Consider the following 19,423-nt stretch of genomic DNA (forward strand, 5'->3'; position numbering starts at 1 on the left):
AAAGGCAATGGTGACATCATTGAGGACCTTAAATGTTGCAGTGACACATCCATAACCTGAGCGGAAACCAGATTGAATACCAGAGAAAATATTATAGACGTCAAGAAAGCCAGTAAGTTGATTATTGACAAGTTTTTCCAACACTTTTGATAAACAGGGAAAAATAGAAATTGGCCTATAACAGTTAGGATCAGCTTGATCTCCTCAGAAATAAAGGCCACACCGTGGCTGCCTTCCAAGCAATGGGAACCTCCCCAGAGAGGAGAAACAGGTTAAAAATGACAGAGATAGGCTTGGCGATGATAGGGGTGGAACCTTCTGGATCTAAACCATCTGACCCAGATATTTTTTGGGGGTCAAGTTTAAGGACCTCCTTTAGCACCTCCAACTCAGTGACCGCCTGCAGGAAGAAACTTTGTAGCGGTGCAGTGGTAAAAGAGGGAGGAGTATCGGGGCTAATCGCATAAGAAGAGGTGGGAGATGAGGAAATGTTGGATGGGCAATGAGTCATGGCTGAGTCAAATAGGAATCATGACTTAATGAAGTGGTGATTAAAGAGCTCAGCCATGTGCTTCTTGTCAGTAACAACCACATCAACTTTAAAGGGACATGGGCAGCTGTGAGAAGGGTTTATTCTCGAGGTCTTTAACTGTTTCCCAGATCTTCTTGGGGTTAGACCCACAGAGAGGGAACTGTTCCTTAAAGTAACTAACTTGGGCCTTTCGGATAGCCTGAGTGCACTTATTTCTCATCTGCCTGAACGAGAGCTAGTCAGCCTGAGTATGCGTGTGGCGAGCCTTTTTGCCAAATGGAATTCTTGAGGTGGAGTAACTCTGCCAGATCCCGGTCGAACCAGGGGCTGAACCTGTTTTTAATTCTCATTTTCTTTATGAGGTGTTTGTTTACAATACCACTGAAAATATAAAAAAAGAAGGTCCAAGCGTCTTCGACAGAGGGGATCAAGCTGATTCTATACCATTTCACAGAGGCCAGGTCAGGAATGAAGATTTGCTCATTCAAGTTTTTTAGCAAGCGTCTATGACAAATCAGGACAGGTTGTTTGAGAAGCCTAAATCATTTATCGCCCTCCAGGTTCCCTTGGAGAGTTCATCAATGAGCTTGACGCCCTGATAAGTTCCTTTCCTGAGGATGGCTCACCTCTCACAGTTCTGGGTGACTTTAACCTCCCCACGTCTACCTTTGACTCATTCCTCTCTGCCGCTCCTCCGCTCTCTCCACTGGCTTCCAGTTGAAGCTCGCATCCGCTACAAGACCATGGTGCTTGCCTACGGAGCTGTGAGGGGAACGGCACCTCCGTACCTTCAGGCTCTGATCAGGCCCTACACCCAAACAAGGGCACTGCGTTCATCCACCTCTGGCCTGCTCGCCTCCCTACCTCTGAGGAAGTACAGTTCCCGCTCAGCCCAGTCAAAACTGTTCGCTGCTCTGGCACCCCAATGGTGGAACAAACTCCCTCACGACGCCAGGTCAGCGGAGTCAATCACCACCTTCCGGAGACACCTGAAACCCCACCTCTTTAAGGAATACCTAGGATAGGATAAAGTAATCCTTCTAACCCCACCCCCCTTAAAAGAGTTAGATGCACTATTGTAAAGTGGTTGTTCCACTGGATATCATAAGGTGAATGCACCAATTTGTAAGTCGCTCTGGATAAGAGCGTCTGCTAAATGACTTAAATGTATGTAAATGTAAGCCAGTGCGAACACAGGCTGTAAAAGTGACCACTAAGGTCATTACAGAAAACACCTGACTGATACCCATCAAGATTATTTTTGAGGATAACATCAAGAAGAGTAGCCTTTTCTGGGTGTTTGGAGTCATACCTTGTGGGATTGGTAAAAATCTGAGAAAGATTTAGGGAGTCCCATTGCTTTAGGACTTTGTCAGGTGGTTTAAGCATGTCCCAGTTTAGGTCACCTAGCAGGACGAATTCAAACTTAATGTAAGGGGCCAGGAGAGAGCTTAGGGAAGGTAGGGTACAGGCCGGGAGAGAGCTTAGGGAAGGTAGGGTACAGGCCGGGAGAGAGCTTAGGGAAGGTAGGGTACAGGCCGGGAGAGAGCTTAGGGAAGGTAGGGTACAGGCCGGGAGAGAGCTTAGGGAAGGTAGGGTACAGGCCGGGAGAGAGCTTAGGGAAGGTAGGGTACAGGCCGGGAGAGAGCTTAGGGAAGGTAGGGTACAGGCCGGGAGAGAGCTTAGGGAAGGTAGGGTACAGGCCGGGAGAGAGCTTAGGGAAGGTAGGGTACAGGCCGGGAGAGAGCTTAGGGAAGGTATGGTATAGGCCGGGAGAGAGCTTAGGGAAGGTAGGGTACAGGCCGGGAGAGAGCTTATGGAAGGTAGGGTACAGGCCCGGGAGAGAGCTTAGGGAAGGTAGGGTACAGGCCCGGGAGAGAGCTTAGGGAAGGTAGGGTACAGGCCGGGAGAGAGCTTAGGGAAGGTAGGGTACAGGCCGGGAGAGAGCTTAGGGAAGGTAGGGTACAGGCCGGGAGAGAGCTTAGGGAAGGTAGGGTACAGGCCGGGAGAGAGCTTAGGGAAGGTAGGGTACAGGCCGGGAGAGAGCTTAGGGAAGGTAGGGTACAGGCCGGGAGAGAGCTTAGGGAAGGTAGGGTACAGGCCGGGAGAGAGCTTAGGGAAGGTAGGGTACAGGCCGGGAGAGAGCTTAGGGAAGGTAGGGTACAGGCCGGGAGAGAGCTTAGGGAAGGTAGGGTACAGGCCGGGAGAGAGCTTAGGGAAGGTAGGGTACAGGCCGGGAGAGAGCTTAGGGAAGGTAGGGTACAGGCCGGGAGAGAGCTTAGGGAAGGTAGGGTACAGGCCGGGAGAGAGCTTAGGGAAGGTAGGGTACAGGCCGGGAGAGAGCTTAGGGAAGGTAGGGTACAGGCCGGGAGAGAGCTTAGGGAAGGTAGGGTACAGGCCGGGAGAGAGCTTAGGGAAGGTAGGGTACAGGCCGGGAGAGAGCTTAGGGAAGGTAGGGTACAGGCCGGGAGAGAGCTTAGGGAAGGTAGGGTACAGGCCGGGAGAGAGCTTAGGGAAGGTAGGGTACAGGCCGGGAGAGAGCTTAGGGAAGGTAGGGTACAGGCCGGGAGAGAGCTTAGGGAAGGTAGGGTACAGGCCCGGGAGAGAGCTTAGGGAAGGTAGGGTACAGGCCGGGAGAGAGCTTAGGGAAGGTAGGGTACAGGCCGGGAGAGAGCTTAGGGAAGGTAGGGTACAGGCCGGGAGAGAGCTTAGGGAAGGTAGGGTACAGGCCGGGAGAGAGCTTAGGGAAGGTAGGGTACAGGCCGGGAGAGAGCTTAGGGAAGGTAGGGTACAGGCCGGGAGAGAGCTTAGGGAAGGTAGGGTACAGGCCGGGAGAGAGCTTAGGGAAGGTAGGGTACAGGCCGGGAGAGAGCTTAGGGAAGGTAGGGTACAGGCCGGGAGAGAGCTTAGGGAAGGTAGGGTACAGGCCGGGAGAGAGCTTAGGGAAGGTAGGGTACAGGCCGGGAGAGAGCTTAGGGAAGGTAGGGTACAGGCCGGGAGAGAGCTTAGGGAAGGTAGGGTACAGGCCGGGAGAGAGCTTAGGGAAGGTAGGGTACAGGCCGGGAGAGAGCTTAGGGAAGGTAGGGTACAGGCCGGGAGAGAGCTTAGGGAAGGTAGGGTACAGGCCGGGAGAGAGCTTAGGGAAGGTAGGGTACAGGCCGGGAGAGAGCTTAGGGAAGGTAGGGTACAGGCCGGGAGAGAGCTTAGGGAAGGTAGGGTACAGGCCGGGAGAGAGCTTAGGGAAGGTAGGGTACAGGCCGGGAGAGAGCTTAGGGAAGGTAGGGTACAGGCCGGGAGAGAGCTTAGGGAAGGTAGGGTACAGGCCGGGAGAGAGCTTAGGGAAGGTAGGGTACAGGCCGGGAGAGAGCTTAGGGAAGGTAGGGTACAGGCCGGGAGAGAGCTTAGGGAAGGTAGGGTACAGGCCGGGAGAGAGCTTAGGGAAGGTAGGGTACAGGCCGGGAGAGAGCTTAGGGAAGGTAGGGTACAGGCCGGGAGAGAGCTTAGGGAAGGTAGGGTACAGGCCGGGAGAGAGCTTAGGGAAGGTAGGGTACAGGCCGGGAGAGAGCTTAGGGAAGGTAGGGTACAGGCCGGGAGAGAGCTTAGGGAAGGTAGGGTACAGGCCGGGAGAGAGCTTAGGGAAGGTAGGGTACAGGCCGGGAGAGAGCTTAGGGAAGGTAGGGTACAGGCCGGGAGAGAGCTTAGGGAAGGTAGGGTACAGGCCGGGAGAGAGCTTAGGGAAGGTAGGGTACAGGCCGGGAGAGAGCTTAGGGAAGGTAGGGTACAGGCCGGGAGAGAGCTTAGGGAAGGTAGGGTACAGGCCGGGAGAGAGCTTAGGGAAGGTAGGGTACAGGCCGGGAGAGAGCTTAGGGAAGGTAGGGTACAGGCCGGGAGAGAGCTTAGGGAAGGTAGGGTACAGGCCGGGAGAGAGCTTAGGGAAGGTAGGGTACAGGCCGGGAGAGAGCTTAGGGAAGGTAGGGTACAGGCCGGGAGAGAGCTTAGGGAAGGTAGGGTACAGGCCGGGAGAGAGCTTAGGGAAGGTAGGGTACAGGCCGGGAGAGAGCTTAGGGAAGGTAGGGTACAGGCCGGGAGAGAGCTTAGGGAAGGTAGGGTACAGGCCGGGAGAGAGCTTAGCGAAGGTAGGGTACAGGCCGGGAGAGAGCTTAGCGAAGGTAGGGTACAGGCCGGGAGAGAGCTTAGGGAAGGTAGGGTACAGGCCGGGAGAGAGCTTAGGGAAGGTAGGGTACAGGCCGGGAGAGAGCTTAGGGAAGGTAGGGTACAGGCCGGGAGAGAGCTTAGGGAAGGTAGGGTACAGGCCGGGAGAGAGCTTAGGGAAGGTAGGGTACAGGCCGGGAGAGAGCTTAGGGAAGGTAGGGTACAGGCCGGGAGAGAGCTTAGGGAAGGTAGGGTACAGGCCGGGAGAGAGCTTAGGGAAGGTAGGGTACAGGCCGGGAGAGAGCTTAGGGAAGGTAGGGTACAGGCCGGGAGAGAGCTTAGGGAAGGTAGGGTACAGGCCGGGAGAGAGCTTAGGGAAGGTAGGGTACAGGCCGGGAGAGAGCTTAGGGAAGGTAGGGTACAGGCCGGGAGAGAGCTTAGGGAAGGTAGGGTACAGGCCGGGAGAGAGCTTAGGGAAGGTAGGGTACAGGCCGGGAGAGAGCTTAGGGAAGGTAGGGTACAGGCCGGGAGAGAGCTTAGGGAAGGTAGGGTACAGGCCGGGAGAGAGCTTAGCGAAGGTAGGGTACAGGCCGGGAGAGAGCTTAGGGAAGGTAGGGTACAGGCCGGGAGAGAGCTTAGGGAAGGTAGGGTACAGGCCGGGAGAGAGCTTAGGGAAGGTAGGGTACAGGCCGGGAGAGAGCTTAGGGAAGGTAGGGTACAGGCCGGGAGAGAGCTTAGGGAAGGTAGGGTACAGGCCGGGAGAGAGCTTAGGGAAGGTAGGGTACAGGCCGGGAGAGAGCTTAGGGAAGGTAGGGTACAGGCCGGGAGAGAGCTTAGGGAAGGTAGGGTACAGGCCGGGAGAGAGCTTAGGGAAGGTAGGGTACAGGCCGGGAGAGAGCTTAGGGAAGGTAGGGTACAGGCCGGGAGAGAGCTTAGGGAAGGTAGGGTACAGGCCGGGAGAGAGCTTAGGGAAGGTAGGGTACAGGCCGGGAGAGAGCTTAGGGAAGGTAGGGTACAGGCCGGGAGAGAGCTTAGGGAAGGTAGGGTACAGGCCGGGAGAGAGCTTAGGGAAGGTAGGGTACAGGCCAGGAGAGAGCTTAGGGAAGGTAGGGTACAGGCCAGTGCTGATGGTGGAATTCCAAATGTTTACTAAGGGTTGGTAAGAGATTGGTTAGCTATTTGAGCCAGTAAAGGGCTTTACTATTCTTAAGTAGCGGAGTGACTTTAGCTTCCCTCCAGGCCTGAGGGTACACACTTTCTAGTAGGATTAAATTGAAGATGTAGCAAATAGGAGTGGCAATATCGTCCGCTATGATCCTCAGTCATTTTCCATCCAAGTTGTCAGACCCCGGTGGCTTGTCATTATTGATACACAAAACTTTTTACATCTCTTCCACACTCACTCTACGGAATTCAAAATTACAATGCTTGTCTTTCATAAATTGGTCAGATATACTTGGATGTGTATCGTCAGCGTTTGTTGCTGAAAAATCATGCCTAAATTTGCTAATCTCGGCAATTTAAAAAATCATTCAAGTAGTTAGCAATATCAGTGGGTTTTGTGATGAATGAGCCATCTGATTCAATGAATGAGAGCGGAGTTTGGCTTTTTGCCCAACATTTTATTTAAGGTGCTCCGTTATTTTTTAAGGTACTATCATTCTTTGTCATTTATCTTTGTTTCATAGTGTAGTTTCTTCTTTTTATTCCATTTAGTCGCATGATTTCTCAATTTGCAGTATGTTTGCCAATCGGTTGTGAGGCAGACTTATTTGCCATTTATTCTGCCTCATCCATCTCAACCACAGAATTGTTTAATCCCTCAACAATCCACAAAGATTTAACTCGTGATTTGTTAGAAGAATTGTCTGTCTGAAGAGGACCCTCCCCGGGAACATTTTAATTTTTGAAATGTCCAAGAAAATCTAACATCCTCCCCAGACCGAATGCTATTGCTCTAGAAATAGAACCTAGACAGATATACTTGCTAGCCTCCCATGCATAAGCTACTTTCTGTCCCGATCACTAAAACTGAATAACATAAAAACTAAATAGAAATGTTTTTAAATCACACTAAAACTAAATAAAAACTAGTAAATCATGTTGGAAAACTAACTGAAACTAAACAGAATTTCTAAGAAATAAAAACTAATATAAAAACACAAAACTATAATAACCTTGGTGCTAGGTACTCGTTTATAAAAAATAAAAAAAAAGGTTAAACCTACCCCCAAACCTTAACCATTCGGAATTAATGCCTAAACTAATCCGTTGAAATTTGACATGTATCCCCACTCCCTGGACAAGCGTTGAATACTGAAGTCAAACCGTGACATTTTGTTGTGGGGAGAAGAAGGGAGAGAGAGGGAGGAATACCGGGGGGGTGAGAATAGTAAGTCTGTGGTGTTAGTAAAAATCACTGAGGGTTAAGGTCAGAAGGCCTTGGTTTTATATCTCTCTGAGACACACACAGAGAGTTTCAGATCCTCATTATGAGTGACAATTAAGGCTGCTGTGTGTGATGCATGACCTGGACCACTCTTCCCATCACACACACCCACTAACAGTGACTCACACGCCAGCTAGCAATGAGGAATCGGCCCAGAAGTGGCCCTCTTCAGGGGGGCCCGGGAGTGATTGAATCAGCTCGGAATCGGGTGTCGGACTCGGCCCGGAATCAAAATGAATGACAGCCCAGAATCGGCCCATTCCGTCTACCAGAATTCCGCCAGCTTTGCTGGCATTTTACCAGAATCACCCCCATGACCCGATTTAGTAATTTTAAGTATTACTATTATACATTTTATACATACAAATTATACCCATCCACAAAAACTAATAAATGTCTCGGAGGAAACGTCATACACATGGTGACCGTGTCAGCGTGCATGCGCCTAGCCCGCCACAGGAGTTGCTACAATGCGATGGGACAAGGACATCTCGGCCGGCCAAACCCTCCCCCAACTCCGACGACACTGGGCCAATTGTGCGTCTCCCGGTGACAGCCGGCACAGGTCTCAAACCAGCATCTGTAGAAACGCAGCTCGCACTGTGCTGCAGTGTCTTAGACTGCTGTGCCACTCGGGAAGCTCTTATCAATGCTTATCAATTGCCTTCCACAAAGTATCAAAATACTAAACAGGACTCTAAAAGTTCATTTAAATGTTAATTGTATTTTTGTGGAATGTGGAAAATATGGGAAAATAAATTAATAATTAAATGTTAATTATATAAAGCAGCCCGTGTAATCATCTGCCAGAGTGTAGCCCTAATTGGCCACGGCCCCAAGTAATACATTTGGGCCAGATAACTCGGCCCGAGCTCAATCCCCGCATCCTAGCCATAAGTAATACTGCCGAAGGCGGCCCAGACTCTGGCCACATGACGTCAGCCGAGTCTGACTCTCAGCCGGAATGCCCCGACTCTCAGCCGGAGTGCCCCGACTCTCAGCCGGAGTGCCCCGACTCTCAGCCGGAGTGCCCCGACTCTCAGCCGGAGTGCCCCGACTCTCAGCCGGAATGCCCCGACTCTCAGCCGGAGTGCCCCGACTCTCAGCCGGAGTGCCCCGACTCTCAGCCGGAATGCCCCGACTCTCAGCCGGAGTGCCCCGACTCTCAGCCGGAGTGCCCCGACTCTCAGCCGGAGTGCCCCGACTCTCAGCCGGAGTGCCCCGACTCTCAGCCGGAATGCCCCGACTCTCAGCCGGAGTGCCCCGACTCTCAGCCGGAATCGGCCCAGATCCACTGTGCTAGCTGGGTCCCACCCTGGTACCCCTCCTTCGAGCTCAATGACTCACACACATTCAATTTCCTCCTAATCAAACCGTTGAGACAGAGGGTGGGGGCAACATGAGTCACAGTAGGCTCTACTCTTCCACAGGACAGATTTTAGATCACACTCACTTTTGTCCCCGTCTCCCACACACACACCTGCAGACACATAACCCCAAAGTCAAGTAGCAGTTTATATTAAATTTACCAGCGGTGGCCCACAGCAAGCATGGCCAACAGCTAGCATGGCCAACAGCTAGCATGGCCAACAGCTAGCATGGCCAACAGCTAGCATGGCCAACAGCTAGCATGGCCAACAGCTAGCATGGCCAACAGCTAGCATGGCCAGCATACTGGGGTTAAAGCAAAAAAAATCAGATGACTGAAATTTAAATCAATCGCAGATGATTACCGCCCCGTGGCACTCACGTCAGTAGCCATGAAGCGCTTTGAAAGGCTGGTCATGGCTCACATCAGCAGCATCCTCCCGGGACACCCTAGAGCCACCCTAATTTGCATACCGCCCCAACAGATCCACAGATGAGGCAATGTCAATCGCACTCCACACTGCCCTTCCTCACCTTAACAAAAGGAACACCTATGTGAGAATGCGGTTCATTGACTACAGCGCAGCATTCAACACCATAGTGCCCACGAAGCTCATCACTAAGCTGTACTTTGCTCTGTTCATCTTTCCCTCGATACGGACTAGTCTCCCAGCCTCTGCCGCTGATTAACATCCCCACAGGATGATGCTGCCACCACTACGCTTCACCGTAGGGATGGTATTGGCCAGGTGATGAGCAGTGCCTGGTTTCCTCCAGACGTGACGCTTGGCATTCAGGCCAAAGAGTTCAATTTTGGTGTCATCAAACCAGAGAATCTTGTTTCTCATGGTCAGAGTCCTTTAGGTGGCTTTTGGCAAATTGCAAGCGGGCTGTCATGTGCCTTTTACTGAGGAGTGGCTTCCGTCTAGCCACTCTACCATAAAGGCCTGATTGGCGGAGTGCTGCAGAGATAGGAGAACCTCCAGAAGGACAAGTATCTCCACAGAGGAACTCTATAGAGCTCTGTCAGAGTGACCATTGGGTTCTTGGTCACCTCCCTGACCAAGGCAATTCTCCCTCCGGTTGCTCAGTTTGGCCGGGCGGCCAGCTCTAGGAAGAGTCTTGGTGGTTCCAAACTTCTCCATTTAAGAATGTTGAAGGCCACTGTGTTCTTGGGGACCTTCAATGCTGCATAAATGTTTTGGTACCCTTCCCCAGATCTGTGCCTCAACACAATCCTGTCTCGGAGTGTATTATTTTACCATATCAACACACCTTGTGGGTTTTAATTAAAGCAACTTTTTGCAATGACTGTGTCTGATGCTAAGTGCACTGTTTGATGAAGACACAAATGACTCAAGAGGGAGCCAGAGATCAAGATAACCAGAAGAAAATAACCTGACCATCCTCCTCCCGCTCTTGCTGGCTTTCGCAGATTCTGCCGCTACTCTCCTGAAATTGTCAATAATAGGCTACATGAGGAGTCTGCAACCTTTCTCATGTGGAATGCCAAATTATCTTACCAATTATAATGATCTGCATGCCAGTTATGGTTTTCATATGCACATTTTCGTGGAACAGTTTAATTTAATTTATAATAACTCCTTTGTATTTCAAAATCATTGTCCTGTTGTTAATCAAAATTCTATCCAAATCTAAATGAAAAGTATACAAACCTAAAAAGTAACTTCTATTGCCATTGCCACTTATTTTAAAAAAGAGAGTCTACATAAAGCCAACAAAATTGCAGCCTGCAGGTAGGAAAAAAATCCTGATAGAAATAAATATCCTATAAATCATATTACACATGGCCTGTCTGCAACGAACTTGAAACATTGTATTAACTATAAATTGGGTCCAGCCCGAGCTGGTGCTAGCATACTAGCATTTATATAAAATATTTTGTGCCCTCAGGTTTCGCATGCCAGTGAGCTCTGGACAGACACAGCTGTGGGCTATTTGCGCAAGGGATAATAAGTAATCAACTTATTATAAACCTAGTTGGCAGAAGAGAAGAAGGGACAAAGAAGGGACAAAGTGGGACAAAATAAGGACAGAAGAAAAGGGAAAGGGGACATTAAGGTGAAGCAGTCCTCTAAAGACACAAAAGACAATAATACAAGAAACAACACTTCTATTGCCTCTCCCTCTACGATACGCACTTCCGGTTTGGTTTGGAGCGAGTAGTTGCATTCCGCTTTGCTCCACAGGTAGTATTACAGGTAGTATTACATTTCATTTCATTACAGTACAACAGTTTGATTTGTTTGATCTTAGCTGGCTACATAGCCGTCTTTGTATCCAAGATAATTGTGTAGTCTAGAGTAATTGTCGAGGTTACCTAGCCAGTTAGAGGTTACCTAGCCAGCTACACTTTCAAACAAAGTCAACAACGCAGCCACTGCTAGCTAGCCTATTTCACCAGCCAGCAGTACTATATCATTTTAGTCAATAAGATTTTTTTGCAACGTAAGCTTAACTTTCTGAACATTCGAGACGTGTAGTCCACTTGTCATTCCAATCTCCTTTGCATTAGCGTAGCCTCTTCTGTAGCCTGTCAACTATGTGTCTGTCTATCCCTGTTCTCTCCTCTCTGCACAGACCATACAAACGCTTCACACCGCGTGGCCGCTGCTACTCTAACCTGGTGGTCCCAGCGCGCACGACCCACGTGGAGTTCCAGGTCTCAGGCAGCCTCTGGAACTGCCGATCTGCGGCCAACAAGGCAGAGTTCATCTCAGCCTATGCTTCCCTCCAGTCCCTCGACTTCTTGGCACTGACGGAAACATGGATTACCACTGATAACACTGCTACTCCTACTGCTCTCTCCTCGTCTGCCCACGTGTTCTCGCACACCCCGAGAGCTTCTGGTCAGCGGGGTGGTGGCACTGGGATCCTCATCTCTCCCAAGTGGACATTCTCTCTTTCTCCCCTGACCCATCTGTCTATCGCCTCCTTTGAATTCCATGCTGTCACAGTTACCAGCCCTTTCAAGCTTAACATCCTTATCATTTATCGCCCTCCAGGTTCCCTTGGAGAGTTCATCAATGAGCTTGACGCCCTGATAAGTTCCTTTCCTGAGGATGGCTCACCTCTCACAGTTCTGGGTGACTTTAACCTCCCCACGTCTACCTTTGACTCATTCCTCTCTGCCTCCTTCTTTCCACTCCTCTCCTCTTTTGACCTCACCCTCTCACCTTCCCCCCCTACTCACAAGGCAGGCAATACGCTTGACCTCATCTTTACTAGATGCTGTTCTTCCACTAATCTCATTGCAACTCCCCTCCAAGTCTCCGACCACTACCTTGTATCCTTTTCCCTCTCGCTCTCATCCAACACTTCCCACACTGCCCCTACTCGGATGGTATCGCGCCGTCCCAACCTTCGCTCTCTCTCCCCCGCTACTCTCTCCTCTTCCATCCTATCATCTCTTCCCTCTGCTCAAACCTTCTCCAACCTATCTCCTGATTCTGCCTCCTCAACCCTCCTCTCCTCCCTTTCTGCATCCTTTGACTCTCTATGTCCCCTATCCTCCAGGCCGGCTCGGTCCTCCCCTCCTGCTCCATGGCTCGACGACTCATTGCGAGCTCACAGAACAGGGCTCCGGGCAGCCGAGCGGAAATGGAGGAAAACTCGCCTCCCTGCGGACCTGGCATCCTTTCACTCCCTCCTCTCTACATTCTCCTCTTCTGTCTCTGCTGCTAAAGCCAATTTCTACCACTCTAAATTCCAAGCATCTGCCTCTAACCCTAGGAAGCTCTTTGCCACCTTCTCCTCCCTCCTGAATCCTCCTCCCCCTCCTCCCCCCTCCTCCCTCTCTGCTGATGACTTCGTCAACCATTTTGAAAAGAAGGTCGACGACATCCGATCCTCGTTTGCTAAGTCAAACGACACCGCTGGTTCTGCTCACACTGCCCTACCCTGTGCTTTGACCTCTTTCTCCCCTCTCTCTCCAGATGAAATCTTGCGTCTTGTGACGGCCGGCCGCCCAACAACCTGCCCGCTTGACCCTATCCCCTCCTCTCTTCTCCAGACCATTTCCGGAGACCTTCTCCCTTACCTCACCTCGCTCATCAACTCATCCTTGACCGCTGGCTACGTCCCTTCCGTCTTCAAGAGAGCGAGAGTTGCACCCCTTCTGAAAAAACCTACACTCGATCCCTCCGATGTCAACAACTACAGACCAGTATCCCTTCTTTCTTTTCTCTCCAAAACTCTTGAACGTGCCGTCCTTGGCCAGCTCTCCTGCTATCTCTCTCAGAATGACCTTCTTGATCCAAATCAGTCAGGTTTCAAGACTAGTCATTCAACTGAGACTGCTCTTCTCTGTGTCACGGAGGCGCTCCGCACTGCTAAAGCTAACTCTCTCTCCTCTGCTCTCATCCTTCTAGACCTATCGGCTGCCTTTGATACTGTGAACCATCAGATCCTCCTCTCCACCCTCTCCGAGCTGGGCATCTCCGGCGCGGCCCACGCTTGGATTGCGTCCTACCTGACAGGTCGCTCCTACCAGGTGGCGTGGCGAGAATCTGTCTCCGCACCACGTGCTCTCACCACTGGTGTCCCCCAGGGCTCTGTTCTAGGCCCTCTCCTATTCTCGCTATACACCAAGTCACTTGGCTCTGTCATATCCTCACATGGTCTCTCCTATCATTGCTATGCAGACGACACACAATTAATCTTCTCCTTTCCCCCCTCTGATAACCAGGTGGTGAATCGCATCTCTGCATGTCTGGCATACATATCAGTGTGGATGACGGATCACCACCTCAAGCTGAACCTCGGCAAGACGGAGCTGCTCTTCCTCCCGGGGAAGGACTGCCCGTTCCATGATCTCGCCATCACGGTTGACAACTCCATTGTGTCCTCCTCCCAGAGTGCTAAGAACCTTGGCGTGATCCTGGACAACACCCTGTCGTTCTCAACTAACATCAAGGCGGTGACCCGTTCCTGTAGGTTCATGCTCTACAACATTCGCAGAGTACGACCCTGCCTCACGCAGGAAGCGGCGCAGGTCCTAATCCAGGCACTTGTCATCTCCCGTCTGGATTACTGCAACTCGCTGTTGGCTGGGCTCCCTGCCTGTGCCATTAAACCCCTACAACTCATCCAGAACGCCGCAGCCCGTCTGGTGTTCAACTTTCCCAAGTTCTCTCACGTCACCCCGCTCCTCCGCTCTCTCCACTGGCTTCCAGTTGAAGCTCGCATCCGCTACAAGACCATGGTGCTTGCCCTCGGAGCTGTGAGGGGAACGGCACCTCCATACCTTCAGGCTCTGATCAGGCCCTACACCCAAACAAGGGCACTGCGTTCATCCACCTCTGGCCTGCTCGCCTCCCTACCTCTGAGGAAGTACAGTTCCCGCTCAGCCCAGTCAAAACTGTTCGCTGCTCTGGCACCCCAATGGTGGAACAAACTCCCTCACGACGCCAGGTCAGCGGAGTCAATCACCACCTTCCGGAGACACCTGAAACCCCACCTCTTTAAGGAATACCTAGGATAGGATAAAGTAATCCTTCTAACCCCCCCCCCCCCTTAAAAGAGTTAGATGCACTATTGTAAAGTGGTTGTTCCACTGGATATCATAAGGTGAATGCACCAATTTGTAAGTCGCACTGGATAAGAGCGTCTGCTAAATGACTTAAATGTGTAATGTAAATGTAATCAGGTAGGCCTATTTTATGACGTTTCCACTGGATCAGAGCATGACATTTCTCCCTTTCATTCAGAGTGGTTATCGAAAGGGAGATTTTTCAAATACATTGAGGAACTACTGTCATTCTGAGCCGCGGTTTTGTGGGGCGATAGGTAACGATGCTTTGCGGGAGGCAGTTGTTGATGTGTACAGAGGGTTTGAGCCCAGGTTGGGGCGAGGAGAGGGATGGAAGCTCCGCCCCATCACTCAAGGAGCGCATTTGTTGTTCCTCGACCACGAGACGTGTCCAGTCTGCATGGTCAATGCAGCACACGCAACAATGTTGATGACAACGATGATGTTTTCACTTTGCTTCTTAATATAAATCCACTAGCGTTCTATAATTACACTATTAGTTTGCATTTTTTACAACTGCAAACAGCTAGTTTGTCTTTTCTTAGCAAGTTGGTCCTAAATCGTGTTAGTCGCTAATGCTAACCTGCTACTTAGCTAGCTAATAAATGTACTGAGTCAGAGCAAACGTAATTAGCTATACAGCCTGATACTACCAGTGATGGTGTAGACCTAAATCAGCATGTTGTTTGTGCAACAGTATCTTCTAAATCAAAGAGAAAAACGCAAAGCATGAATATGTTAGATACAGGAGGTAGCTAAGAGAAAACATTCGATGTAGCCAAAGTCTATAGGGTCCCCTAGGAAACACTTATCAACAATTTGGTTACTAACCTGTCACAAAAACTCCTCCATGGCATTTTAATTTGTTGTTATGTCAAAAAACACTGTTCAAAGTGCCCACTATTACATTCTAACTAAAAAATAATAATAATCATTCTATTTCCATGATTCCAACAATTCACCCAAGTGTTTTGCGCTAAATCGCAAGTCAAATCGCATTTGGAACATTTGGTTATAAATAAGGCCTAGATTGTTCTCACATATCGTGCAGCCCCTCATGGCAGTGTGGAAATGATCTCAATTGAGTGCAGGAAATGCAGAAATTGATGAAAATGCTGAAAATAATTTTGTGTTGAAGTTTAATTGATCAGAATGGAGAAAGACCCATTGAAATCACTTGTGTGTTGCCACCCTAGGTTCACTCACTACTCATAAAGCAAATGTAGACTTGTATTATTCAAAAACATAAAATACCGACATTAGTTTTTATACTGTGATATATTTTGGCCATATCACCTAGCCCTACCACGACTCTGTGATAGCTTCTGATTCAGGATCTCCTAGCATCTTCCTCTTAGATCTCAGTTCTGCTTCTGACACAGTAGGCCACAACATCCTCCTGCATCGTCTCAGAGAGCACACTGCTATCTCTTTAACAGCTCTGAAGTGAATCTCCTCCTAACTCTCCAATAGAAGGCAATACATAACTATTGGAGAGACCAGATCAGAGGATTCTACAGTCACATGCGGTGTCCCACATGGGTCAGTGCTTGGGCCGATCCTGATTTTAAATTACATTTGTATTTATTAGGGATCTTCCAATAACATTCAGGCACTAACATTACATAAAAAACAAAAGATAAAACAGTACATCATATAACATTACTACACCACTACATATCTACAATAGAAAATGTATAATACCACCACACAACAATATTACAATGTACAGGTGTGTAGAGTGTGTGTGCTAGCGCTTGTGTGCGTATGTACCTTTGTGTGTCTCTTCACAGTCCCTGCTGTTTCATAAGGTGTATTTTTGAGCCCAACCTACATCAGCGGCCTCATCTCAATCAGTGAGCCACCTAGCACTCTCCGCTCCAGCCACTCCCTACTGCTTCAAGTCCCCAAGACACGTCTCCGAACTATGGGGTGCCGAGCCTTCCGCTGCCTTGCCCCTCGCATATGGAATGCTTAAAGCCCTCTTTTATAGTCGTAGTCCCAATCTATTATGATTTTGGCACCTAGCCCACTACTGCATTTTAAATGTATGTTGTTTTTAATTGTATTTTTTTTTTCCTCAGTAGAGCTTTGAGAGAACTCTAAGGAAAAGCACTATACAAATGAAATGTATTATGATTTTTTGTATTATTACAATAATAATAAGAGAGAGAATTTTTTTATATTGTGCTAGTTCTAGACATACAGTTACATAGTATTGTTTAAATATTCCCCATGTAACGTTAATGGGGCGCTACATGGCTCTGCAAAGCACCTGTCAAACCTGCACCTCTAGTTTGGACGACGGCGGAACACGGAAAGAGGTGCACATTAACTCAGTCTAAACCAGTAACACTACTCCCATTTCACGCACATCAGATTTGACACACGCACGGAAATAACTTGTTAATATTGTAAATCATTGATGTATGATCCTGTAAAATGAGCGGACTTAAGCCCTGAGATCCGATAAGAATAGAGGAAACAGATTCCCTCTGGGATAAACAACCGTGTCAGCGTTCCGCAATAACGGAGACGGGGGTCCTCGCTTCTTGGTCGTTTAAACTATAGCCTAAATCTACCACAAAAGAAGGAAAACGGTTCTAGGCGTTTATAATTTTATTTTATCCACGATGAAACGCTACAGGCGGTCATTTTAATACATTAACTAACAGCAACTGCCCGTTTACAATCTTACAGGTTGCTCTAAAAACGTAGCTAGATTGTTGACAATCACATCCGAGTCTAGGCTATTATGCCTTTGCAACTACACTTGAAAGTGCAGAGGAATTCTTTACAAATTCACCTCATTACAAAATCTGTTTTGGTCCTTTCTTTCCTCTGACGTTTTTCAATCATAAACTCTACAGAAAATGTAAAAAAATATATATGATTTACCTTCTCTGTGTTTTGAACCGTTTCTCTGCTGACTGGAATTGAGGTTTTGTGGTATATGGGGATATTTCACGGCGAGTTCGCCAATGTCTTTTTCTCACGCTTCGAAAGCACCAGCAGCAAAGACACAAATCCACCGAAAACTTCTGCCGCGGTCACGTGACTGATTACAATTAAAAAGGAGCACAGTCCGGTTTTCAGCCAGTCCACTTTTCAACCTTTGAAGTCTATATGCGAGAGAACACACCAACAGACACATATTCTAGTAAACATAGACAGGGAACCAGTTCCACACAAACGTACGATTTGGAGATGAATCGCAGGCTAACAATTTATTTCTGGACATTAGTAGCAACATTTGTATGGGAACAATTCGGTCTGGTGCTTTGCAACAGTAGCCATTCCGACTAAAATGATCGTTCCATTCTGCGTGGAAACATAAAATAACAACACTGGACATTGTATTCACATACATATTTCTGAGTGATTCTAGGACGGTGTGTAGTGTCGTTTTCAACCACAGGAAGGCGACAAGTGACTGCTGTAGTGTTGAGGTGGAGAGGCTACAGTAACTAACTTCATGGGATGAGAGCTTCTTTCATTGGCGCTGAAAATTAGGCCTATGCCTGCAGTCAGAGTCGATCTGTCCTAACAACTCTCCCGGAGACCAATATATATCGGCCTACATTATTTCTGTGAATACATATGGATTTCCTCATCTGCAGGCAACTTCTACTCAGGCTAGTTGAGTATGCCTATATATCACATAAATCCAATCCCTTAGGACCAAGGTTATTATGGTTTATGGGATTGTATTGCCCTGAAAGTGGCATAGATTTTTTCCCACAAAGAAATTCAGCATGAGATGATTAGGCTACACAATAAAGATGTTGGATGCAGATTATAAATTAACTTTATTGTCCTAGGGGAAACATTCTATCTAGGACACAGTGCTGCAAAATAAAGACTGTACATTATAAACCTATGTCCCTCCTTTTCCATCGGCTTGCAGCTGTGTGGAGGTATAGGCATAGCCTGTAGCGGAGAGAGGAGGAGGGGAGAAGGGATAGAGGAGAGGAGGAGGGGAGAAGGAGAGGAAATGGGGAAGACAGGAAAGACAGTGACTCACCCCTGGTCTAGCATCCATGGTGGGGTCGATCCGAGGGTGGCAGGGAGACAGGCCTTCATGCGCAGTGTGTAGCCTTTTAAACTGAGACATGGTACAGATACACAATTTGGGTTCATTATATAAAGAATGTGGGGTTCCAGGTCGTAGTTGCCTGATGACTCACCCTGAATTTAATTCCACTGCTCTATCAATCGCTACATACATTCTGTCTGAATCTGCCATCCTAGAAGAAATTTCAAGAGTTCATTTCAAAATGAGGGGCGTTGTATAAAACAAATTATTCAGCGATTGGATCGTCTCTAACAAATCTAACCAGTGAAAAAATATAAGTTGCTTATGTCATGTAGGCCAGCTCTGGCCCAACCCATTGGTTTATGGGACCAATCAGAAGTCAGAATGTGTTTGCGTTCTATAAATTATAGGGGAGGGAGGCAAATCCAGACTCATCGTGGAGAAGAAACATCAGTTTGGCCAGAGTGATGTGGACAGGTAGCCAGGCAACAGCTCACAGTTTGTCTTATTTACACTGCAGGACAAAACAAAACAAAAATTGACAAACTTAAAAAAACATGAGGCTTAAACTGGGTTTTAGACTAGGCCCTTGTCTTGGGCACTGAAAAGTTACATGCTGCCACATCAATGCTGCCACATCAAACATTTCCCATGGTCTGATCTGCCGTTCTTGTGAGGAGCCTTTTGCTGCGTTCCTTAACCAAGTGGGAGGTGGGAATTTACCAGTGAAGTTATAAATATCAGTTGGATGAATTCACATGCTTTGAACTCATTGAGGAAAGCTGATTGGGTTTCCGCAGCTTACTGGCCATTAGCCAAACAAAGTACAGCTGCTTGGTTGAAAAAATTATAGTGTTCAAAAAACATATAGATAGCTTTTTATAAATAATGTTTTGTTGCATTTAACTGCTGAAAATGCTGTTATCTAGGTCATTTCCTTATTAGGTGACGTCAGAGGACAGCATGTGGGAGAAGTGACAGAGTTTCCCACTAATAATTACCAGTTGGAGGCCATTTAAGTGGATTGTTCCCATTCGTATGTGGTAAATTCCCACTTGGTTACGAATGCAGCATTCATGTATAGCCAAACCAGACAGCAATCAAAAAACTAAATATGTAAAATGACAATTAACATTCTCCAAAACATATTGTAGCCTAACCTTACAGAACGTAGTACTGAATGTTATTGAAAATAATTCTCAAATAGTACAAATAATAATAATACATTCCAAAATGTTCTAGTTACCAAACTTGTCTTGGCATGCACATAAAATTGTGCGAACGCCATAATACCATAGAAGAAGAAGATAACAGGATTTGCAAACAAAGCGCGTC

General features: G+C 48.4%; 1 protein-coding gene across 4 annotated transcripts in view; it reads right to left on the minus strand.

Moving 5' to 3' along the window:
• Positions 1 to 17,103, minus strand: part of LOC139548261 (arf-GAP with Rho-GAP domain, ANK repeat and PH domain-containing protein 1-like) — a 124,513-nt gene extending 107,410 nt beyond the window's left edge. For all 4 annotated transcript variants that reach the window (XR_011669683.1, XM_071357814.1, XM_071357812.1 and 1 more), the window contains exon 1: positions 16,951 to 17,103. The gene's annotated coding sequence lies outside the window, so the exon portion shown is untranslated. The remainder of the gene's footprint in view (positions 1 to 16,950) is intronic.
• Between the last annotated feature and the right edge of the window lie 2,320 nt (positions 17,104 to 19,423).

The sequence above is a fragment of the Salvelinus alpinus genome, chromosome 21, assembly GCF_045679555.1.
Source record: "Salvelinus alpinus chromosome 21, SLU_Salpinus.1, whole genome shotgun sequence".
Lineage (NCBI taxonomy): Eukaryota > Metazoa > Chordata > Actinopteri > Salmoniformes > Salmonidae > Salvelinus > Salvelinus alpinus.